The following is a 25,377-nucleotide window of genomic DNA, read 5'->3' as shown; positions in this document are numbered from 1 at the left end:
AACTCTGATGTTTCTGGCACGGGAGGGTGGGGGAGAAAGGTTACCATTTTGAAAGGATTTTGAAATATCCCGAATGTGCTCCGTAATAGAAGCCTCCTCAGCAGGGGAAAAGACTACCAAGCCTTATCCCACGTGGGTGAAGGGCAGTTACCCAACTGCAGCCCCCTGTAGCCTTCCCGTCTCATCTAAAGAGTTGAAAGAAAAGAAAAAAAAAGCTTAGAAACACTTGTGAACGTCACAACCCAGGGACACAGGCCCACTAAAAGATTTAATTATATCCCCTCCCTTAACACCTTCCCACCGCGTCCCCAGGGCTGCAGTATAGTGATGGGATCATAGCTGAAAGAGTTGCAAGGCATGGGCTCTGTTTAAGGAGGAGATTTAGGGGAACCTAAAGACACAAGAAACACAAAAACAAGGACACTAGAGGAAATGGAAGCCTCTGATACGCACAGCTACGGTAAATATTAAACACAGCCCAACACCTAGCCAGATGAGCATAAAACTTCACACTAAAGGTTTATTTATTTCAGTTCCTATTTCCTAATACAGCGTGTCTGGCTTTCAACCAAAAATTACAAGGCATCCTAAAAGGCAAGAAAAAACAGTCTAAACAGACAAAGCAAGCATCAGATCCACATTCACATTGACACAGGTTTTGGAATTATCACACATAGAATCCAAAATAACCATGATTAGTATGTTAAGGGCTCTGATGGAAAAAATAGATGGCACACAAGAACAGATGAGGAATGTCAACAGACAGAGGGAAATTCTAAGAAAGAATCAAAAGGGAATGTTAGAAACCAAAAACACTACAAGAAATGGAGAAGGCCTGTGATTGGCTCATCTGTAGATTGCATACGGCCAAGGAAGGAATATGTGAGTTTGAATATATGTCAATAGAAACTTTGCAAACTGAAATGCACAGAGAGAAAGAAAAAAAGTTTTAAAGCCCAGAATATCCAAGAACTGTGAGACAGTTTCAAAATATGTAGCATGTGTAATTGGCATACCAGAAGGAGAAAAGAGAAAGAACAGAGTAGAAAAATATTTGAAGTAATGATGGCCAAGGATTTTCCAAAATTAATGACAGGTTAACCATAGATTGTAGAAGCTCAGAAAAGACCCCAACAAGATAAATACTAAAAAAGTCTATACTTGGACATATCGTCTTCAAACTGTAGGAAACCAAAAGATAAATCTTGAAAGAATCCAGAGGAAAATAAACACCCTACATCTAGAGGAACAAGGATGAGAATTGTGGGATTCTCATCATAAACCACGCAAGCAAGAAGAGAGTGAAGTGAAATATTTAAAGTGTTGAAAGAAGAAAAAACACCACCCACCTAGAATTTTCTATCTAGTGAGATTATCATTCAAAAGTGAAGGAGAAATAAAACCTTTCTCAGACAAACAAAAACTGAGGGAATTCATCAGCAGCAGACCTGCTCTGCAATAAATATTTTTTAAAAGTTCCTCAGGGAGAAGGAAAATGATAACTTGGATCCTCATTAAAAAGAGGAAGAGAAGGAATAAATTAAGGTAAAATGAAACTTTTTTTTTTCTTATTCTCAATTGAGCTAATAATAATAGTGACAATGTATTGGGTGATTATAGTATATGGATAAGTGAAAGGAATGAAAACACTGATACAGAGGACTTACATTAGTTATAAATGTATATTACAAACTCTACAGCAACCACTGAAATTTTTTTTAAAGAACAATTGATATAGTAAGAGATGAGAGAAAATGGAATCATATAAAATGCTTATGTAAAACCAGAAAACGCAGAAAAAGAGAAGAAAAAAGAATAGATATAATGAATAGTAAACAGTTATAGACATTGTAGATATGAGTCCTACCGTATTTTTAAAAAATCACTAAATATAAATTGTGTAAATTCACCAGTTAAAAAACAGAGACTGTCAGTGCATAAAAAAACAACACCCAATTAAATATTGTATACAAAATGCCCGCTTTAAAAATAAAGATACAGATAGATTACAAATAAAGACAGAGAAAAATGTACCATGCTAACACTAACCAAAAGAAAACAGGAGTAGCTATATTAATTTCAGACAAAGCAGACTTCAGAACAAGGAAAACTATCAGGGATAAAGAGGGGTATTACATAACCATAAAGGGTCCATGCTCCAACAAGACACACAGTCCTCAACATGTATACATCTAACAACATAGTGTCAAAATATGAGGCAAAAACTGGTAGAACTGCAAAGAGAAATAGTTGAATCCATTGTTATGTTTGGAGATTTCACCCTCTCCCTCAGAAATGGACAGATTCAGCAGGCAGAAAATCAGTATAGATGCAGTTGACCTGAACAGCACCATCAGTCAACGTGATCTAATTGACATTTTTTAGAGTACTTCATCCGATAATACACATTCTTCTCAAACTCTCATGGAACATTCACCAAGATAGACCACGTTCTTGGCCACAAAACACACTTTAACAAAAATAAATAGAGATTGTACAAAGTATGTTTTCAGACCATAATGGAATTAAACTAGGAATCAATTACAGAAGGATAGCTGGAAATCCTAAAATGTTTGGAGATTAAACAACACGCTACTAAACACATTGGTCAAGGAAGAAGTCTCAAAGTATTTTAAACAAAATGAAAATTAAAATAGAACTTAGTAAAATTTATAAGGTATAGCAAAAGCAGTACTTAGTGGGAAATTGATAGCATTGAATGCATCTATTTGAAAAGAAAGATTTGATATTTCTGAGGGACCTGATTTACTTACCTGATTGATGTCTCTCTCTGTCCGAAATATTGGGAAACATGGACTCCTCTTTAGGTAGCAGAGTGACAGAAGAAGGAGCCCCACCCCACACAGGAAGGCAGGGATGGGAATACCTAGGAACTGAAGCTGGAGCTCAGCCATGGTGCATTAACATTCCTCAGACAAAGAGGGTGATCTGCATCACCAGAAGTGCACTGCCACCTCAGGCAGCTGGGCATTAAGAGTGCACATTCTAGACTAGAGTTCCAGGCCCGCATCACAGAGCTTTAGCATAGACACCAAAGGTCCTTGAAGGTCGGGGAGGGGAAAACACAGAAGTGATGAACCCACAACCCTTCCCCCACCATCCAGGCCAGCAAATCAGTCCACCCCTCTGAGGCCCTTTAGATACTTCCAACTTACCTTCCAACTCCACATATTCACCATAGCATATATTTCACCTTGGTGAAATTTTCTATTTATTCTGTTACCCAGCTATTACCTAAGAGCCTTTTATTGCTTGGCGATCTCCTTTTGGACCCCCACGTCATCTTTGAAAGTCGGTCCTGTGCCCAGGGATTTACATCCCCAAGATCTACTCGGCCTTCAACTAAAACTTCCCCTCATACATAATGTGTTTTTACCTGTATGAAACCAGAAATACACTCAGCAGCAGCCCCACCTCCCATTATCTCCTCAAAAGAATCCACTATCACCAAAAAGCATGAGAGAACAGAGTAGCCTGTATCAACCAACAGAAAGCATGAGAAAGAGGGCCACAAGGGCGTGGCGCATCCGTGGACCCAGGGCAAACAACTTGAAAATGTTTGGTAGTTCTTCTTTTCCCCGAATCCCTCTTAGGCTAGTCAGCCTCTAAAGGTTCTCAAATCTGGCCTCCTCCACCCATACGGTGTCTCACCCTGCTGCTCCCTCTTTTTCTCTGCCAAATCCCCTCCTCCCAGCAAAATTTTAAACTTTTCCATTATTTTACAGAGCAATTGTGCTGGACCATGACCTGCAGAGTCAAACTCATCTTGATTTAGGGACTAGGCTTCTCTTTAGCATAACTTCTAGTGAGCACAGTTGTAATCATATTTGACAGTACCTTTAGATTTTGTTTGAATCACACCTATGGTTACTTCTTCCATGAAAGGTTTTATGATTTTTTCCCCATCTACTTTCTATCTTTTCCCCAAAATTCCCATTGACATCTCTGTACCTTTTTAAACAATAATGTCATTATTGTTGATGGTGTATATATATTTATTTCATCTCCCCCCACGCTAGCTAGTCATTTAATAGTTATAACTTTTACAGCTTCATTGTTTAGTGCTAAACTGCTGGAATGAAGGCCTGTGTCATGTCCTCCCTTTGCGTGCCCACATTCCCTCGCTGAGTCTGATGAATCTATCTTGGCCGCAGACACCCAATCCTTTCCCTCCCATGTGAGAGGGTTTACCAGTAATGACAGCTCCTTTCTTTCCCTGTCTTCTCCCTCATCCACAGCTTCACCATCGTCTCTACCCAAAAGGAAGGTACACTTCAAGCCCACCCCTCTCATGTACCCTCCCTCGACTGCAGAAGGTCTCTGTTCAGACAAATCCCTCTATGTATCTTTTCTTCTCTGGCATTGCTTTTTTATAGCAAGTCTGGTCCTGACTGCCCCTAAGGTCCCCAGGACTGATGATTGTAAAATCATCCTTTAAAGTCTGAGCAAGATAAGCTCCACCAACAATAGTTTCAGGTGGGGCCGGCCCCATGGTCGAGTGGTTAAGTTTGCACACTCTGCTTTGGTGGCCCAGCGTTTCGCCGGTTTGGATCCTGGGCGCGGACATGGCACATTCATGGACATTCGTGTGTGTGTGTGTGTGTGTGTGTGTGTGTGTGTGTGTGCGCGTGTGCTGATAGAGAAAGAGGAGGGAGGGAGCGGAGACAGAGACAAAGTGGAGAGATATCGAAAATGGGTCAAAATACTAATGGGTACACCTGGATAAAGGGTATATGGTTGTTTACCATCCATGCAACTTTTCCACAAGTTTATCTTTAAATAAATACATTTTAAAAATGGACCGTTGGCTGTTGTCCCAAATTTTGCCTAACCTTTGAGATTTCTGGCTTTGATTCCCACAGCTGCCATCACTAGCGTACCCAAACCCCAGAAGTGTGCAATGGTGACTTTAAAACAGTTGTCGCAGGTTCTGTCCCAGGCAAGAAACCCTGGATCCTCTTCGCACATTTAAAGTGTGCTAACATTCCAACAGGGTTTCACAAAATACTGGAAAAGAGCATCCCCCCCAAAATTTTTTTAAAAAAAATTATGCATAATATAAAACAAAAACCAAAGCAAAGAACAAAATATTCAACATGTGTACAGCATGAAACCCTTAATTTCTTCCTTATCTGGTGCCACTGGGTCGTCCGTCTTCTGGGGTTTTGTGGTGTGAGTTGGTTTGCCGGCACTTCCTCTGCTCTGCTAGTCAGTTACCACTCCTGCACCGGATTTCCGTCTTCAAAAAATGTGTTGACATCTTTTGTCATATCTTCTCCCCTTCTTGTCATCCTCAAGGGCCTTATTCTTTTTAAATCCTTTACTTGTTTTAGCAGCTTTATTGAAATAGAGTTCACATACTATACAACTTACCCATTTAAAGTGTATAATTCCATGATTTTTAGTATATTCACAGATGGGTAACCATCACCACAGTCAATTTTAAAGCATTTTCATGACTTCAAAAAGAAACTTCATAACCTTTAGCTGTCATGCCCCTGTCCTCTCATCCCCCCAGCCCTAAGCGACCACTAGTCTACTTCCTCTCGCTCTAGATTTCCCTGTTCTGGACAATTTCGTATGAATGGAATCATATGAGGTTCTTTGTGACTGGCCTCTTTCACTTGTGCGTAATGTTGTCAGGGTTTGTGCATATTGTAGCATGTATCAGTACTTTTTATTGCCAAAAAATATTACATTGTGTGGATATACCGTAGTTTATTTACCCATTCGTCAGTTGATGGACGTTTAGGTTGTTTCCGTCTTTTGACCGTTATGAATAATACTGCTATGGACATTTGTGTACAAGTTTTTGTGTGGACGTATGTTTTCATTTCTCTTGAGTGTCTAGCTAGAAGTGGAATTTCTAGGTAATATGGTAATTCTGTGTTTAACTTTTGAGGAACTGCCAGACGGTTTTCCAAAACAGCTGCACCATTTTTCATACCCACCAGCAGCGTAGAAGGGTTTCAGTTTCTCGGCCTTCTAACACTTGCTATTATCTAACTTTTTGATTCTAGCCATCCTGTGTGTGAAGTGCTATCTCACAGTGGTTTTGATTTGCATTTCCCTGGTGACTAATGATGTGGAGCATCTTTTCATGTAATATTTTACTTTTGGGGAAGGAGAGGAGATAAAAAAGTGTTTGATCTCCTGTGTTTAACTCATCATACAGTAGCTTGTTTTAAATGTATTACAGGAAAAAAACTTTCTTCTAAATCTTTGAAAACACTTGCATGGTGATGTGAAGTCCTTATCACATGTACCGTTTTCTCCTTCTGTGCTCTCTACGTGCTGCAGTCACTGTGTGACTGAGGGACTGCAACACCGTGCACTGCATTTGCTTAGGAAGATTCCTTTCTGCGTGGGGTGGAGGGAGGAGTTAACTCAGTGACTTCTCAGGCTTGACTACAGGGCTGAGCAGAACTGATGGCCAGAGCATCTAAAGCTCAGTGCGTTTCCTCCCCATGGCTCTGTCCATCTGTTTTGGGTCAGTGAGCTCCACAGGTAGTAAATGTCAAAGAAACATGAGAGCTGTGACATGGGCACAAAGCATACACCTGAGAGACGGACGGCAGGATGTTCCCATGGGCTTTTGCCCCTTAACCGTAGTGTAGGAGACGGGCCGTATCACACGTGCCAGATGATAACAGTGAAAGTGGGGTCAGGGGTACATGGGAAGTTCCACTGCTCTTGTGCGTGTTTAAACATTTCTGTAATAGAAGCTTAAAATAATGAAAGAAGCTGGGTGCCTCCTAAAGAGAGGGAGGGGACGAGAGGATACCTGGCAAGGGGGCTCAGTCCGTCAAGATGAGGGTTCAGCTCTCTCAATAAGGACATTTCAGGAAGTGTAATCATTGAGGTTAGGAAGGAAACCTCTTTTCATATAACAGGAAAGAAGGAAAGGAGGAACGGGAAAAGGTTTTTGTGAAGCTTTATTGACGGAAAGTTCCTGTCTCCTGACTTCTAGTTCCTCTGTGATCAGTGGTCCAGCACATCTACTGAGCAAATGGAGACAGCCTAAATTTGAGGAAAGTGAAGGAGATTTGAAATAAATTTGAGTGTCCCTGGAGAGAGAATGGAGTAAGGAAACAGCGACCTAAGCTCCATTTGTTTTGTTCTCATGTTAGTAAGCATGGGATAATTCTTTGTGGAATGAGTGAGTGATTTCCAGCTAGTGTTGGGGCTGAATTTACTGTGGCATCGGTAGACTCCATTGTGAGATTTAATCCAATAGTGATCAATTAGATATAGGAAGGCATTTCTGGGAAAGGCAGAGAGATGGGATTTTGCCAGACAGGAAGGATTAAAAGGGATTGGATGGGGCCCATTAGTAGCGGAGCTTTTTAAATGTTGGTTACCTGACAGACCATCAAGTCTACCCCGGAGAGGGAGGAAATGTAAACAAGAGCTTGACGGACAGACAAGGAGTAAGTGGAAAAATGAATGGCCTGGAGTTGAAAAGTTAACAAGGGGCATGTGAATCAGAAGAATGAGAGACGAGGCCAAAGGGTGGAATGTCCGACTGTAATAATCTGGATGGCTGAAGTGTTCCTGGTGATAAGCTCTGGAGTGTGGCAGTAACTACACTGGAATGGAAGGAAAGGACCCTAAGATGAGATGATGTAGAAACTGAGAGGCTGGTCTTTGGCTGGTCTATCCACATCGATGGTAGAGCCCTCCGTGGCCTCCTCACCTCTTCAAGTCTCCTGCCCTGGGCCCCATCCCCCTCCCAGGACCTCCACAGAATCTGCATTCTTTCTTTGACCTCAAGTTTCAGACATTGTGGGGTCAATGGCATAACTCTGGACAAGAAGATACAAGTGTGGAGTGAGAGAGGCTGTAGTGGACACCGGTTTTGTTTTTGGTTTTTGTTTTAACACCTAGCGTTCACAAGTCTTTCTGGGAAAACTACCTCCAGTGCCCTCTGGGATACTCACCCCATTTGTGTAGAGTGTGCCTGCGTGCGTGTGCGGTTTTGTTACAATAGTTACCATTATACTTGTATCTTTTCTAATGTCCTCAAATTCCTTTCCCTTACTTGGAGTCTTATTTCGTTTGTCACCTATATCTTGACCCCCTCTTTTTACTTACAGAACAATCATTTTATTCTATTTTTCCCTTTTTCTCCTCCCTTCCATTTTTAAAATCATGTTGTTTTTAGAAAACAAAATTGGTATTTTATTTTTCCACCCTTGTAACCATCTTTATTTTACTTAGACATCTACAACTTAATGTATTTAACGCTCACCATCATAATGCTTTTTGAATTTTGCCCCAGTTGACACTCAGCCAATTTTTGAGTCCCAGTCTGTCTAAGTGGAGTTGCCTTTCCTCCCAACCCCTATTGTAAGGGTGGGTATGTGTGCAGTCCATGGTGAGACCCCCATATATCTGTAACCTGGTGCATAGTCTGGGACTCATCTCTGGTTCATGAGCTGCAGGTGTTCTGGGGGAGACCAATTCAAGGCCGTGAATATCAGAGGCAGCACTTCCATCCCGACAGGTGAACTGTACACACTAAGGGCAAGATCTTGTATATTCTTATTAAGCATAGATGGAAGGAAGGCAGCAAGATCACCTTCCCCAAAGAGGGGGATGCCATGCCTCATGACCTCCCTGCAGATATTGTTTAGTATTCAAAGAACAGCCCAGTGCCTTTTTGGAATAAGGCATCAGTGTGCTGTGCAGTGCCTGGATCAGCCTCAAGGTGGTGATGCCTGGATCAGATTGAGGAGGGGGCGGGGGGAACAGGAAACAGGACAGGGTCACCATATGGATGATGAGGCATAAAGCTTTGTTCTACCAGCAAGGTCCTTCTTTCCCCTCTTCATTTTTTCTTCCCTCCTCGCTTACTCCAAGTCATCTTTTCCTTACTCTCAGCTTTATTTTATCCTGGGAGGTAGGTGGCTACCTGGTCAACATTGTTACTACTGGCAGCTGAGTGATGCTTTTGCTCTGCAACAAAATGTCATTGGGCAGTCTGAAGAAATACCTACAGAGGGGAACCACTTCCCCCAGGTGCCTTTCCAGTAGGGAAACCTCAATGTAAAGTTTAAAGTATTCTTCCCTAACACTTTAATATGACTCACATGACAGATTCTTAAGGAGTGTCTGTGCTGTTCCTAGCCCCTCCCCCACCAGCCCAGGATCCACTGCAGCAATACCCTCCCCCACCCCCCAAATCCCATTCAGGGTTCACCCACCTGTGGGGTCCTCTGGTCACTGACCTCTAAATCATGATGAAGCCACTGTTTTCTCTTCATTGTTGTTTTATGAACTGCATACCTATTCTTGACCCTCTTCGGATAGAGAAGACCTGTCTTCCCTACTCTCTGAAGGATGTAAAACATTCAGTGAGCGGAAGGTGTGGGCTGCTCTACACTTTCGTTAAGGCTAAGCGAAGAGGCAGGAGGCAGAACCCACCTCCTCAAACTTCATCAGGGAGGAAATGGGCTTTTGGGGGCACGTGATATCTCTTTTGTCAACAAGAGCTCCAGAGCACTGGTGACCTTTCAGAAGCCAGAGGAAGCAATCAGTAAGAGCTGAACTCACTCCTCCTTTTCCCTAAGCACAAGCCCTGAGTTACCTGAAACCCATGCCCCCAACACAGGACGCAGAAAAGACATCACTATTATTAGAGAATCATTTATTGGGGAGAATTAATATTCTCCACAAGAAGGAATTATTTTGCGGTGGGAAATTTTCCGCTCTCGAAACGCTGGAAAAGCGTTTTCTGTTGACATAGAGACGGATCCCTAAACATAGTGCCTTTAGCAGTGGTGAGAACAGCTGGAGGCCCCTGGGCCGGCTTGACGCCTGCAGCTGGAGCTTGGATGGGGCACATGCTCCCTGCGGGGCACAGATAAGGGACGCTTCTGATCCAATAGCTGATCTTTAAGCGCCACGACTTTCTGAGGGTGTCTGTTCTGGTCTCTGATCCGTCTAGAACATGTAGGATAATTCTGGCCAGCAAAGACAACTTCTTGGTGGCAGGACTTGGCCTTTGGCACTTTACAGGAGGGAGCCCTGTAGTTGGAAGGATGCCCCTGGACGGGCTCTGCCTGGGCCTGCTCTTCTGCCTTCTGCTCAGTTTTCACAAACTTCCTCAGGGAAGGAAGGGGCTCTTGAGGGCGGGTGACCTCTGTTGCACACCGCTGCCCCAGTTTCTCCACTGGGAACTTCCCAGGGACCGTCCTGGTCTTCTGAGCCGTGGTGGTCCCAGTAACGGCAGCTCTCCCTTTAACCAGGCCTCTGCTCTGTGCAGATGATATGGGGCGGCCCTTTTCCTGGGGATGTTCTTGCTTTTTGCCTTTTGTCCCAGGACGAAGCCATTGAAAAATGTGGTTCATCTTTTTTCTGAACAGACTTTCAGGAGGAGGCTGTGCCTTCTGTGATGAGGTCTGGGAAGACTTGCTCCCAAGCGTCTCCTCTGATGCTGTGATCTGAGTAGGGAAACTCTTTCTTGTAGGCTGGCATGTCCCCAACCCTGCATCCCCTCCACCAAGCTCTTCTTTCTTGGGGCCCGGAGGGCTCAGTCTCATTGTAGCTGGTGGGAATTTCTTATCCTCGGACCTCTTTAGGTCTTTCTTAGGGACCCAAGGCTCCTTCCGCTGCTGCCTGCTGATCCCACTGTCCTCCAGATGGACATGCAGCACCTGGGAAGCTCCCATGTCCCCACTGGAGACACCGTGGGCATGAGTCAGTGAGGCCTTGTAAGTCAAGCTCTCTGAGGCAGGGGCCCTGTCAGTGTGTTGGCCTTGGACCTGGCTCTGATTCCTCTTCTCTAGTTTCGACTTTAATTCCCCAAACAGATGTTCCTTAAGATCCGATGACTTTGGGTCTTGGGGAACTTGTCTTTTTGGTGCAGGGCTTTCAATGGTCCCAGTAATTTCTATTTTACTGTGATTCTCACATATCATTTGGGAGCTTCCTGGCTTGCTGGTTGTCAACACATTACCAGTTTTTGACTGCACAGCGTTGAGCTCCTTGGCCCTGAATATGTCCCTGGTCGTGTTGTGCCCGGAAATGGGTTCCGACTTCATCTTTTTGTCCTGTCGCCCTTCTCTTCTATCACTGGAACTCACTCTCTCATCTTTTGTCTCATGTTTGGCACCAGCTTGCCTTGCAGGCAGCTCTGGGGGGCATCTGTTGCCTAGCTGAGTAAATTTCTGACTCGCTTTGCCTGTGATACCACATGTGACAGGCAGATGAGTCTGCCTGGCACCCTTACTCCTCTGAACAACCTCTGCAATCTCTTGCTTGATACCAGAGGGTGATTGTCTCGGCACCCCTTGTCCTTCCCTGCCCATAGGTGAAGTAGCAGGGCAAAGACGATCCAGGACCAGGGCTGAATTTGTTGTTTCCGCTTTTTCTTGAAGAACAGATTTAGAGCTTCCTCTATGGGGCTCGAAGCCCTCGGATTTGGAGTCGACTTCCAAAGTTGGGTTATTTGAGGGGGGACAGTAGAAATAGGGCAAGGACTGGGATGCAGCATCTTCCAATTTAAACGCCTGTATGGATTCAAGGACCCTGCAGGGAAGGCCCCACTCCATCCTCATACGGAAACTTTTAATATGGGTTTCCATCATCTGTTGTGCACTGGAATCAATGAAGCAAAGCTCCTGGAAGGTATTCAGGGAGGAGTCCCCACCCACTGAAGGTGGCAAACTCCTCTGTATTATTTGGGTGCGGGATTTGTCAGAAAGCAGCAATGTCTGCTTGCTAGCATGCCATGAACTGCGCACCGTCCCAGGGAGCCGAGCCTCACTGATTTCCTCAAACTTCTTGCTCAAATGTGCTTTCAGGACATTTTCAAGTTGTTTCTGATCTAGACTTTCCTCCAAGGCCCTTGAAGTTTTCCCTGACAGACTTGCCTTGTGACTATTTAGGTCTTTCTCAGAGTCATCTGCCGGATCTTTATCTGAGGAGCTCTCTGGGTCACTCAACAGATGAGCTTTTGGGCCGTTCTCTGGGCTGTGCCCCTGATCCTTCCCCATCTCCTTCTCTACCTGAAGCAGTTCTGAACCCCTCTCATGGAAGCTTTTGGATTGGCTCAATCCAAAATTTAGATCTTTGTTCACCGAGATCCATGAGAGTCCACGATTGCTCTCTGACTTAGCTATCTCTGAGAAATCTCTTGGAGGCATCATCAGTGACAGACACTCACAGATCCTGCGGGGCAGGCCCCACCGGTGTTGGATGAGCCTCTTTCGAAGGTGATGTTCCAGTTTCTTCCTCAGCTCATCACTGAGAGGAAACTCTACGGGAAGGGTGGAGATGGAGGCATGGGCCTGGGAGGCCTGATGGTAAGGAAAGTTGGGAGCTGAAGAACAAAATTCTTCCTGAGATCTTTGGACTACAGAGGGGGAACCCCACAAACTTTCCTGTTGCTTCTGCAACACTTTCCATTCCAGTTGTTGAATTTCAGATGAGGTGAGAGACTCTGATTCATCCTGGGGTCTATGGTAACACACTCCACAGATCCTTATCTGGGGTAGAGGACCAGATGGTAGGATTGGGAGTGGGGATTTAAGGTGGGCCTGGGACTTGACCTGAGTGAGAGGTAGGGGCTGGGATTGGGGCAGGGTTTGAGGCAAGGGTTGGGGCTGGATCTCAGGCAAGGATGGAGGTGGGCGATGGAGAGGTACTGGGGATTCTTGGCCCGTGGAGGCATTTGAGATGGTATTGAAAAGGAAGATTGTGGTGCAGTCACTTGAGTCACGGATAGCAGAGGGCAAGGACTCGCTGTGCAGAGATGGGAGACCCCAGAAGAGCTGCATACATTTTTCCTGTAAATGGTCCTCCAAGATTTTAGGATATGGGGGCTGCTCATGCATGTGCAGCTCCTTTGGTTTGCCTGCACTGCTCCAGAAAGGAAGGGAGAATGCTGAGTCACACTCATCAGCATTTGACTCTGACATTTTCCCCGAAGGATTTAGTTGGTGGCCTGGCCTAAGTTTTTTTGGAAAAGAACCCTTCTCCTTCTCCTTTTCCTTCCACATCAGGAAATCACTCCTCTTTTGGACTTGTCTCTCCAGGAGTGCCAGGACATGAGGGCTGAGAAATGAGAGGTTACCAGGCTCTATAAGGTTAGCTGTAGGGTGTCTCTCCAGAGAGGACTCTGGAGAATGGAGGGCAAGAAACTCTCGATTAAAATCACGTGGTGCCAAGGTGGAAGGTGCTAAGAACAAGTCTTTGGCACAAGCTTGCCACCAGGATAAGTCTGAAATTGACAGGCTTGAATGGTCAGTGCCTCTGATTGTTGGGACATAAGTGGACAACCCACCAGGGCTATCTGGAGATGAGTTCTCTGGAACAGACTTCAATAAGATGGAAACCGATTTAGATTGAGTCACAGTTAAAGGGTGGTCTGTCGGTGGTGAGACAGACAGGCTTGGTGGTCCGTGATGACAAGCCAGTGAGTCATTGGGATTCATTATCTGGGACAAATTTGGTAAGGGGTTAATATCTTGGGAAAGGGTGCGGTCAAGAGAGAAGATCGTATTCAGAGACAGAGTGGCCTCTGGTTGGAGAATAGGATCCATTGCCTGGGTGTCATGTGGTGGGAGAGGGGGAAGGGCAAGGGGTTGGGGTGGGGAATGGTCTGCTGGGAATTTGGACTCCAAGGGAGGAATAGGCTCTGGTGGCATAGAGTGACCCGGTGGTGAGGGTGAAAGAAAGTCAGCTAAGGGTGTCATTGGGTTAGGTGAGAGAACGGAGGGGAGCGGTGGGGAAGGGTCAGGTGGAGGGGATGGTGTTAGGTCTCCTGGAGGGACTTCTGAGAAGGCAGAGGACAGAGTGAATGATGACTCAGTCCCAGAAGCTATGGAAGCCATAGAGGACACAGAGGCAGTATCATCTTCCAGGTCCTCCAGGAACAGCAGCCGATTGATGTCAGCAGTTGTGCTATTACACACCTCACAGGAGGGGTCTGGGCATAATAGTTGACGAATGCGGGTGGGATCGAGAGGCCGGCCTAGGGGCCTGCGGGAGACAGGAATTAGAAAACTGTAGCCAGGAGCAGAACAAGGAAAGGAGGACCTGCTGGCCTGTCAGGGGAGGGGCCACCTGAAGCCTGCTGCCCCTTCACAATGCCCCACATCTATGACTTCACCATACACCCAGCAGCCCTCACCCCAAGGCCTTCATTCACATACCCGTTCCTATGGCAAACCCCTCCCATGACTACTGCAGGCTGTACTGAATCCCTGGAATTGCAGAGAACATGTCAAAGAGGGATCAGGAAAGAAAAGACTAGTCACCTTTTCAGAATAGAAATTAGCCTCCTTTTCTCCTCCGTTTCCCTCTGGTAGTTTCTCCAACCTGGGAAACCAGAAGAGCGAATTACATGTAATAAAGGTAGAAGCATAGGTGTTACACAGGAGTCCCTTTATGGGAGACCCTTGGGATATTAACGGGATATTAACTCTGAAAGCCCCAAGAATCAGTAGATGTGGTCAAACGGTCAATGATAATATTAATAAGGTTCACATGTGTTTGTTGCTTCATTTATAAAGTACTGTCACATACATTATCCCATGGGATGTTCAAAACCACCATGTGAGGAACATAGGTCAATGGTTACCTCAAAGAGGAGTCTGATCATCCAGGAAGTCAACGTAGTTTCACAAGGTCAGATGACAGAAGTTCTGACTCTTGGCGTCTCCCACGGCAACCCACTGGGCAACACCCATTGTCCAGGCCCATCACTGCTTCATGCCCAGAGCTGGGCAGAGCAGGAATCTGAGAAATGTCTCGGGTTCTGACTACCTTCCCATGAACCTTTCCTCTGAGGCCTCTATTTTCTGAGAGGGACTCTATCTAGCGGCTGACATCCTCAGAGACCATGGACCTGGGACCTCATGGAGAGGACAGGATGGGTCACCCTTGGAGAGCTCAGGTGGGATAGGTGGAACCTTACCACTTGATGTTCCACCTTTTCTTCTCCTCTTGGCTCTGCCCTGACGCTGAGAACAAAAAGAAAAGAATGAGGAGCGAGGACTTAGTTGGCTTGCTCCTCTCTCTAGGAAACTCAGATATTCATCCAAGATTAATGTCACTCTCTATTTTTATTACTAGCACTTTGTGTTCTTTCCCTTTCTGAATTTCTAAAGGTGATAAGATACTTTCAATTTTTCCTTCTTTGAAAAACTCGAAGGAGGATTTTTGGCTAGAGTCCACACTTGATATTCTCAGTCAGAAGTCCTCTGCTCAAGGAGGGCATAGACTCTGAGGCCCACAGTCACATCTGTGCTTCCTCAGATGGGACCCTGTATCCTGGAACAGAGCTCACACTCCAGTGTCTGCTCAGAGGCTCAGCCCTGCTCTCCTGATCTGCCCAATACAAAGGACGGTTTGGTCGAATGACGCCCGTCATGGAAATGTGACTCATGATCCAGTGCTGGGAACAGTGTTCTCCTACACAGATCCCAAACTCTCTAAATAACCTAATGCAGGGCCGTGAAATCACTGATGGGATTTTATCCGGGAATCCTCCACCACACCCAGATGGTCTGTGAGTTTTAAATGGGAAACAGTCCCAGCTGAACCCCTAGTCCTGCCTGGCCTATTCCCCTAGAAGGATGATGTTCTATCCTCTATTCAGACTTGCCATCTTAGGAGTCTCTCTGGACCAACTCATTTAAAAATGTGGGACTAGAAATGGAAACAACAATAAAAAATGCCTGTTGGTGGCTTGCCCAGGGATCCTTACCTTTTGGTAGATTTTGGTTTTCCAGAAGGTTGGTAAAGATGGAATCCCCACCAGGAAGCACAGGAACAGAAGAAGCAACCACAACCCACACACGATGGTGAGGTTATAGTCACTATCTAAGAATGTTGAGCAGATGCTCAAAAACAACTCAATATGGCTATTCAGAAATGAGAGAACATTCCATTGACTGAACTCCATTTTCTGAATCGCAAGGCTGCCTGAGGCAACTGAGCTCTGAGAGTGTCCGCACTTGCCTATAATCCCAGGCCTGCATCACAGAGCACTGAAGAGTCACAAAGGGTTTCAGAGGGTGGGGGAGGGGACATGAAGAGGGTGTGCCCATGGCCCCTTCCCCCCACCAGCCCAGCTGATCTCTCCATGCATCCTGGGCCCTCCAGGTCCCTCTGCCCTACCCTGCCATCCTATTTTCCAACTCTGTCCGTTCATGAAATCATACAATTACATTAATGAAATTTTCTGCCTGTTCCACCTGTACTCCAGATATTACCTGGGCCCCCTTTACTGTTTGGAGAGCTTGACTTTGGTTTCACCAATTCCACTGCCTCGAAAGTCTGAAATGCTCCCTGGAATTTTTGCTTGTACCCAGACATTTACACTCAGAATCATATATGTCCTCAAATCCATCTTTCCTTTAGAAAGTTTTTGCCTTACATGAACCCTGATATGGAACTTAAAGTTCTTCTGTACTCATTTGGTTTTGTGAATGTTGAATAACAAATTTTAGTTTTTTGCTTCAGTCAGCCTTTACCATCTTCAGCCAGTGGGGCTGACTCAAATAATTGAAATGAGTAATTCATTATTCAACACTCACAAGACTAAAATCAGTGCAGGCGTACCTCACTTAATGAAAGGGAAATGTTTAGAGAAATGCATCATTAGGCACTTTCACTGTTGTGTGAACATCACACAGTGTACTTACACAAACCTAAGTGGGAGAGCCTACTACACACCTAGGCTATGTGGTGCTACCCGTATGGGACCACTGTCATATATGTGGTCCATCAGTGACCGAAACATCGTTAATATTGTTACGTGGTGCGTGACTGTGGTGGATGACAATGACAAAATGGAGTACCATTTTCAAGGCTTCTAAAATGGAGCTGGGAGGCCATTAAGGAAGTGGGGCTTATGCTTGTACACCACATCCACCACCAGATGTTAACTGAACTTTTGAGCTTTACCTGACAGCAGAGGTCACATCTTGAAGTGTTTCCTCATTCCAAGAAGGGACAGTCTGCCTAGGACCAACTAGGTTCTGGCAAGTCAGCTCACCCCATGCCAGAACCAGTCAGTAACTGTTCACTGTAGACCTTTGTAAGCCTGTGTCCTTTCCTTTTATCTACCCCTGCCTCCTTTGTCTTCCTAGGAGCACATTTGAGCTTCTACTCGAATCTACATCTCCTGAATTGCAATTCTTGAGACCCCCAAATAAACTTTTTGGTTCTTTTGCAGTTTATGCCTCTTATTTGCTGACTTTACATGGTGACAGAAGTGGGATCCCTAGCTACTGACCTTCAATTCTGGTGCCACTTCACAGACACAAGCAAGGTGCCTGCAAAGAATCTTTTGTGCTCTGTCGTCTCCTCCTGGTGGCTCTGGTTCCTGGTGGTAAGTCCTCCTGGGCCTGGACCTCCCATTTTTGGTAGAGGTCCAGACTCTTTCTGTAGGCGTCCTTTGATACTGGTTCTGGCCATCCTTCCGTTGTCAGCTTTGTTAGAAAGGACACAGGCTTACAAAGGTCTACAGTGAACAGTTACTGACTGGTTCTGGCATGGGGTGAGCTGACTTGCCAGAACATAGTTGGTCCTAGGCAGACTGTCCCTTCTTGGAATGAGAAGTTTCTTTGTTAGAAACTTCTGTTTCTTTCACTCCTTTTTGGGGCCTTTGATCCTTTGGTAAGTTCATACAAATGAGAAATCCATTTTCTCAGAGGACCACCAAAGAACAGCCCCACTCTGGGACTCCTGCTGGTTTTGTCTTTAAAGAATACAGACCTTCTACATGTAGATTTCTGTCCCACTGGGCTCAGATTACTCAGGGTGATTTAAGGCTTCACTGGCCTAAATGGGGCTCCTTTGAAATTCCTAAATTGGTTTATCTGTGCACTCAATTGGAAAAAGCCTATCAAACCAAACAAATAAAATGGGAAACTTTTTAAAATTGGTATCTTGAGGCCTCTAAATGAAACACTGAAAAGGACACTTCCTTGCAAGCCATAACAATGTCATAACTAAGAATTTCAAATGATTAAATGTAAATGCCATCAATAAAAGAATATTAACTCCTGCTGTATTCGTCAGGGTTCTCTGGAGAACCAAGGAGATTATATAATATATATATATATATATATATATATTAATATTGCTATATAATAGAATATATAATCCATTGTATCTATATTTAAATTCACTTATTTAGTTCTATAAATTACATATATACACACAAAATTTATATATGAAAGAAACTTTGGCCTCACCCCTAACTGCCTAAAAGAATTTAAGACAGAAGGCCTGTTCCAGGAAGGAGCTGTCAACGTAGGGAACTCTAGATGTGGTAGAGAAGAAGGTACCTAGCCGGGCCCATTTTACACAAGTTCTCTCTCATTTGTTTAGAGATGGCCCAGCAAACATTTGGTTTTCTGTCTCCTTGTGAATTGGCTTCCTCCTCTTTGAAGTCCCAAACCATGACCCCCAACCCCGCGCCTTTGTAAAATATCTAAACCCTAACCATAGGCCTGGCAGACACGCTGTGGACTGAGCAGCAGCATGAAGACCAGGGTCAACCTGATGACATTGTGGGTGGGACTACTGGCTGTTTGTCCTCCACATCCTTGTCCTGGGTGCCCAGGAAGGCAGTCACCCAGCAACTTGCAGTGAGGTGTGGCGTGTGACTATGTTTCAGCCAATGCAATGGGAGTGGAAGTGGTGTGTGCCATTTCCAGGTTGGAACTTTTGAAAGCAGGTGTGTCTTCTCCGTGTTCCTTCTTTCTCCTTGTGCAGATTGGTTGCAGACAATGCTACAGGCATCAGGAATGGCGGAGCCAAGAGACGGGAAGTCATGGGTGACTGACACACCCTGTGGAAGAGAACCACCTGCCCAACACGAAACCCACCTTGGCCTGTAAGGTAATCAGACATAAATTTCTACTCTCTGGTTATTCTTTTTAGGGATGTGCTTGTTATTTTCTTAACTATTATGGAAATATTTCAAATATGCAGAAGAGTACATAGTATGACCTCTATCTCCGGCCCCAATATCCAGAAAGAACAGACGTTCAATTCTGCCCTATTTGCTTCCGATGTTGCATTCATTTGCTGGGGCTGCCATGACAAAATGCCACACGTAGGGTGGCTTAAACAATAGAAATTTATTTTCTCACGGTTCTGGAGGCCGAAGTTCAAGATCAAGGCGTTGGCCGGTTTAGTCTCTTCTGAGGCCTCTCTCCCCGGCCGCTTCTCCCTGTGTCCTCACACGGTCTTCCCTCTGTGTGTGTCTGAGTTCTAATCTTCTCTTCTTACGTGACTATCAGTCACATTGGATTGGAGCCTACCCATGTGACCTCACTTGACCTTAATTACCTCTTTAGAGGCCCTCTCTCCAAATACAGCCCTATTTTGAGGTCCTGGAGTTAGGACTTCAACATATGAATTTTCAGGGACATGATTCAGCCCACAACGATATCTGTGTTTTTAAGAAGCAAAATGTTGCCGTCACACCTAAAATTCACATTTCCATCCCGTTCTCCTCCCTCCCTCATCATAGGTATCAATATCCTAAAATTAATTACATTCTTTATGATTCCAAGAATATCCATGTGCATGGCTCCATTAACAAAAGATTACATTTTTATGCAGAGTCAAGACATACATGTGTATGTCTCCGTTAACAAATTCTTACGTTGTTATGCACTTATAAAATGTACGGGAACAGCATCACACTGCACATGTCCTTCTTTGATTGGCTTTGGGCTATAAATGGGGAAGGAAAAACAGCAGCCGAGGGTAAGAGAATAAATAAATGGCTTATGCATAAAAACCCAAAAGGACAGATTTCCAAGAGCGTCCCAGTTGGTGACCATGTGGAGGTTCTGGGAGAGAGGTGGTTCTGGGAGAGTGGTTACCTGGAGAGGGCGTGGAAGCTCAGTGCCCTTTCCCCATGTCTTGCCCTATGCGTCTGTTCCATCGAGCTATTCCCGAGTCATATCCTTTTCTAATAAACAGGTAATCTAGTAAGTAAGAGGTTTCTCTGAGTTCTGTGAGCCGCCCTAGCAAATTCGTCGAACCGGAGTAGAGAGTCTTGGGAACCTCCTACTGACAGCCAGTTGCTCAGAAGCATAGGCGACAACCCAGACTTGCTGTTGGCACCTGCAGTGGGGGCAGTCTTGTGGGGCTGAACCCTTAACCTGTGGGGTGTGATGCTGTCTCTGGGTACATAGTGTCAGAATCGAGTCGAATTGTAGGACACCCAGCTGGTGTCCCAAGAATTGCTTGTTGGTGTGGGGGACTCCCCCGACCCCCAACCCCACACACATTGGAATTGGTACCAGAACCTAGGAACAAACTGTGAAAGATAAGCGTCTTAGCTTGGGTTCCCATAACAAAATGCCATAGCGTGGGTGACTTAAACAACAGAAATTTATTTTCTCACCATTCTGGGGGCTGGAAGCCTGAGAGCAGGATGCCAGCATGGTCAGGTTCTGGCGAGGGCTCTCTCCTCAGCTTGCATAAGGTCCCCTTCTCACTGAGTCCTCAGATGGCGGGGTGTGTGTATGCGTGTGAAGAAACAGAAAGAGAGATCTCTTCAACTTCTGATGAGGCCACAGTCCTATCTGATTTAGGTTCCACCATTATGACTTCATTTTCACCATAATTACTTCCTAAAGACCTTGTGTCTGGACATGGTCACAATGGGGGTCAGGGCTTCCATTATATGAACTGTGGGGAGACAGAATTCAGTCCATAGCAATAAATAGAGAGCAAATAAATAGAAACAAAGGTTTGGCATTTCTCTTTATCATTTCCTTTCTTCCTGACTTTACTGTCTCGCTCTTTGTCTAGCTTCTTGAGCAAGCAGCTCGTTGGTTTCTAATTTTTCTTTTTAGATAAGTATATTGAAGGTATCTTTCTTCGAAGTATTGTTTAATTCCATCCACCAGATTTTGTCACGTAGTGCTTACAGCTATAATATTTCCTAAGTTCCATATGAGATGCCTTTCAACGCAAGGTTCTGTAAGTTCCCGGCCATTATTATTATTTTCTCATCTGTCGCTCCTTTTACAAGTATGTAATGTTCCTCCTTGTCACCATGTTGGTTTTGTCTGGAGCCTTACCTCCAGATTTCTATAGATATACTTGTTTATTGACAAGTAAAGGACAAAATGAGGAAATATCTTTGCTATATATAAGCGTGGTATCAGTCTACACTCCTGGGACAGTGTAGACTTCTAATCTGTCACTTATCCACCTTTGTGAAAAGGAATTCTAATATTGGCTCACTGAAGTCATTTTGGTCAACAGCAGAGGAAATTGATAATATGTATGTTTTCATCAGTCAGATAGTCCACGTTGTGCTGTATTCACAACAAACTCCTAAGTCTCAGCTAAAAATAACCAAGGTTTATTTCTCGAACATGCTCCATGTCATCAGGGGCTGGCTCTGTATTATCCTTGCTCAGTCTGGAGGATTGAGTAGATGGCAGCTAAAAGATGCTCGATCCAACTTCTTGCACAACTGCCAGGCAGGAAAAACACACTCCCACTGTTTGCCAAAGGTTCTGTCTGGAAGAGACAACCTCACTTTTGCTCAAGTTTCATTCGCCAAAGGCTCACAGAGTCACCTCTGACTTTAAGGGGCCAAGAAGATACATCCCTTCTGTGGGCCAGAGAAGAGCCGACAATGTCTGGTGAACAGCAGTAATAATAACTATACACTGTGCTCTATTGTGCCTTCCAAAGCTTATTTTTGCTTTTTGTTTGTTGATTTTTCAAAAATTCCCTTCAGTTATGTGAGTTACCATAAATCCTTCTAGTCAATTTCTTTAATAAGAAAACTGAAGTTAGCCAGAGTTAGCTTCTTTCGCTTAAAAAAAAAACAAACTATCTAAGGCATTAGATTTGGCGTTATAAATGTCACTGAGCGGCTTAGGAAAGTGAACTTCAGTTTTTACACCTTGGGCTGGTTTTGAAGAAAGGGTACACACCGATTTTTCAAGGATAAGGTTTTAATAGGAAAAGAAGCAGGGCATGGCATGAGCCAATATTTAGGTCCGAATAATTATTGGTGGCTGCAGCATGTCAGGCAGGGAGCCAGCTGTTTTTGCATATGCTCTCTAAGTCAATTTAATTCTTTATAAAAACAATATGAGGTGAGTCTTACTATTCATCACTTACATATGCAGAAACTGAGGGTCAGGGAGGTGAAATTACCTGTCCGAAAGTCACTTAACTAGCAAATGATGGCTTTGTTTCAACTCCATCATCTGATCAGGCAGAGGTGAAAGAGAAGAATGCAATGTGTGCTTTTGGGTAGTGGGTACTGTTCGGTTTGGCAGGACTGTGGGATACATGCAAGGCGGAGGGGCCCTTGAGTGCTAAGGCAGAGAGTTGGAGTCTATCAGGTAGGCAGTGAGAGGAAGGTTTCTGCATCAGAGAGGGCACTGGTGGAGCCATGCCTCAGAAACATTGATCTGCTATTGTCCTCTACGATGAAGAGAAATGAGGCACGCTGGAGGCCTGGAGACCAGTTGGAGGAGCATTGTAAAAACTCTCGTAGGCCTGAATGGGCATGGGTGTTGGCAGTGGAAAAAGAAAAAAGTATTCTATCGAGTCTCCAGACGCCCAGGGAATTGCTGAACGAAGTCTGAGTTCTCCCTATGTAGATAGCTCGTACTTTTCATTATAGGTTTCTCAAGAACTTGCTCCCAGAAAAAACCTGGATGGAGAACAAAACAGGTAAGTGCCCAAGTGAGAAATCTACAAAGCTCCTCTCCCCAAAAATCACCTCTTCCCCATCAGTTGTGGGACCTATCATTTTACCAACGGGGTTCCGTTCTTTCAAGAGTCTCTTATTTAAGTAGGACTATCTGTGGACGAGAGGGAGAAGGGACACTGGGAAGTGTCCTCATTAGCAGCATCCAGGCAAGTGACATAAATGTATGAGGGCACTCTGGGGGGGCACCGTGACGAACAGGGCACATGCTGCATGTCAGGGGGGCCTCTCGGTTCTGGCTGAGGGGCCCAAAGTTGCTGGATCTACTATTTCAGCAGAAACCTCATAGCCAAATTTTTTGGGAAAGTCCTCAATTTTACACCACTGCAACCAGTTTCAACTTTTTAATATCACTGCGCTGGCCACATTCAGCTCTTAATTTGTTAGCAGTTTGCCACCTCTAGGTTAAATGTTAGTACCATTTCATCAAAACCTTTCCAAATTTGAAAGCACATCTTTAGTAAAACTAGCTACAGAGCAAGTTCATTTGGATTGCCCAGAGCGGGGATAGAGAAGTCCGGGAGCTGGGCAGGGACTGTCAGGAGGCCCCTGGACCACGTGCTGGGCATCCTGGTGCCTTAGCTTTGAAAGGGAGATGGAAGACAGCAGTGACAATATTTGCTGCAACCGGGCCCTCCTGGGCGACCACCCAGAGCTGGGCTTGGAGCCGAAGGAGGGATGGGCAAGCTGTGCTGCTCCCAGCTCCAGTTGGCCCCTTCCCATTAACATTACAGGAGTGCAGTTGCGTGGTGTTTGAAAAAGCATCCCTAGTTCCACGAAACGATTTACAGGACACCAGACTCTGCATTTCAGAGGTCTCCGGTGTACCATAAAAAATATATTCTAAAGGAATAATCTTTATCTGAGCTGAAGCTGCAGTGAAGGAAGCTCACGTCCAGCTGAGAGCAGCCGTGAGCTTCTGTTCACTCAGGGAAAAGTCTGTGTTCATGTTATTGGAGCAACAGTTTTTTCTCTCTTTGGCACTAGGTATCTAGTTAATATTTAGACACTATATACATTTTCTTTCAACTGTTGTCCCTTGCCGGGGTCCCGCCCCGGCGGAGTCCAGGTTCCTGAGGGATGGACGGCGTCGGCACGATGAGGGAGGGGGCAAATAAAGGGGACGTGAGACTTGGGTTGGTGTTAGCAAGTCCGACTTTACTGTGCACAAGTGTCGTTTATATATTTTTCAGGATTAGTACAGAAATAGTTTTACAAATATTCTCAGAGAGATAAGGAAGTAAGAAACGAGCACAAGAATATTTATTAGCATTCCATTCTATAGAGCATAAGGTTAATGATCGTCTTCTCTGCAATTAACTAGTGTTTGTTGTCTCTAAGCTAAAGGAGATAGGTACCTAGGCATCTGTTGTAATTCATGGTAAAGTTAAATCAAAGAGAGAAGGTCCAGGCCTCCGGACAGGACAGCAGTCCGTCTGGTTACATCCTGGTGGAGCCATCCCTGCCTCCCTCAATCATTTATGCCATTAGTGTAGATGGTTAATGGGAACAAAAGGCGACTCCAGGGTGTCTTATCCCCAGGGCTATCTGCATTCTCAGCGGGCAGTTAAACATCTTTACTTTTTCGCGCCCTTTAGGGGGTGGAAGCATTCCTTTGTCTTTTAGATTGTAGAGCTAACGGTCCCTTAAGTACACTGCCGGAGAAAGTATCATATTGTTAGTAAAATAAAGGGCTGAAAAGCTAAACTAAACTATATATCTTCAAGAATAAAAAAGAGAAATAAGTATACACATAACCTTGATAGAAAGCATGCATATAATTCAGAAAATATCGGGGGTGTTGGCCGGCCATCCTTCACCGAGGGGCATTCTTGCACCCCTCGGCCCTTCTACTCACCAATTATTTATTATTTATTGCTTTTAGGAGAAAACCTCTATAACATTTTAACAGAAAGCAGAAGGTCAAGAATAATATATAGATACTTCTTGATCAACCAATTAACCAACAAACTTAGAAGGACGATGCATATGTATATTTAGAGAAAGAACTGGAGGGAGAAGGAAACATTAACCAGATGGAGGCCATAAACCTAATTCGACATCTTATCTGGGCAGGATTCCTTTCTGATTGTCTCAAATGGGACTGTGTGCTCCTCCATTAATTAACTGAAAAATATCTTGAAAGTTACCTGCAGGTGGTCACATTCTCTTACTATATCTAATTTTCCCAGGAGGTAGTGCCTCCCAAGCAGCCACCCAAAGGAGTGAAAACTGGAGGTTAAGAAAGGAAAAGGAATGAAGGGCAATTAGAAGCAGCACAGGTTTCAGAACTATGTGAGGGGCTGGCCGGTTATTCTTCACCAAGGGGCGACCCTGCACCCCTCGGCGTTAATCGGCTGGACCCTGTCAAACAGCCGATCAAATGATGTAGCCACGGCTCCCAGCAGTCCCTGTTATGTGATCAAACAAAACTGGAGATGCCAACCACATCAGCCCTGTAGGTGAAAGCAGACCCTCCAGGCACCCAGCTGTGGCTAGCAGGGTAAACAGGACTCACTGGAGCCAGCCTCTGGGAAAGACTGGCGCCATGTGCGTGCAGGGCCAGCCCCTGCCCCCAGGAAGCAGAGTTCGCTGGAGTGCCTCAGTTGACCGCTCTGCCTCTTCCTGCCATT

The 25,377-nt window shown here is 44.9% G+C and overlaps 1 long non-coding RNA gene across 6 annotated transcripts in view; it reads left to right on the top strand.

Annotated features, from left to right (window-relative positions):
* Window positions 1-25,377, top strand: part of LOC123276936 (uncharacterized) — a 163,201-nt gene that overhangs the window by 38,282 nt on the left and 99,542 nt on the right. For 2 of the 6 annotated variants that reach the window (XR_011494126.1, XR_011494122.1), the window contains exons 8-10: window positions 17,210-17,365; window positions 18,757-18,882; window positions 22,658-22,707. This is a non-coding gene — a long non-coding RNA (uncharacterized lncRNA). The other 4 variants (XR_011494124.1, XR_011494123.1, XR_011494121.1 and 1 more) reach the window with 4 other exon arrangements.

This window comes from Equus asinus, chromosome 14 (genome assembly GCF_041296235.1).
Source record: "Equus asinus isolate D_3611 breed Donkey chromosome 14, EquAss-T2T_v2, whole genome shotgun sequence".
Classification (NCBI taxonomy): Eukaryota; Metazoa; Chordata; class Mammalia; order Perissodactyla; family Equidae; genus Equus; species Equus asinus.
This window is presented reverse-complemented; position numbering and strand designations above follow the sequence as displayed.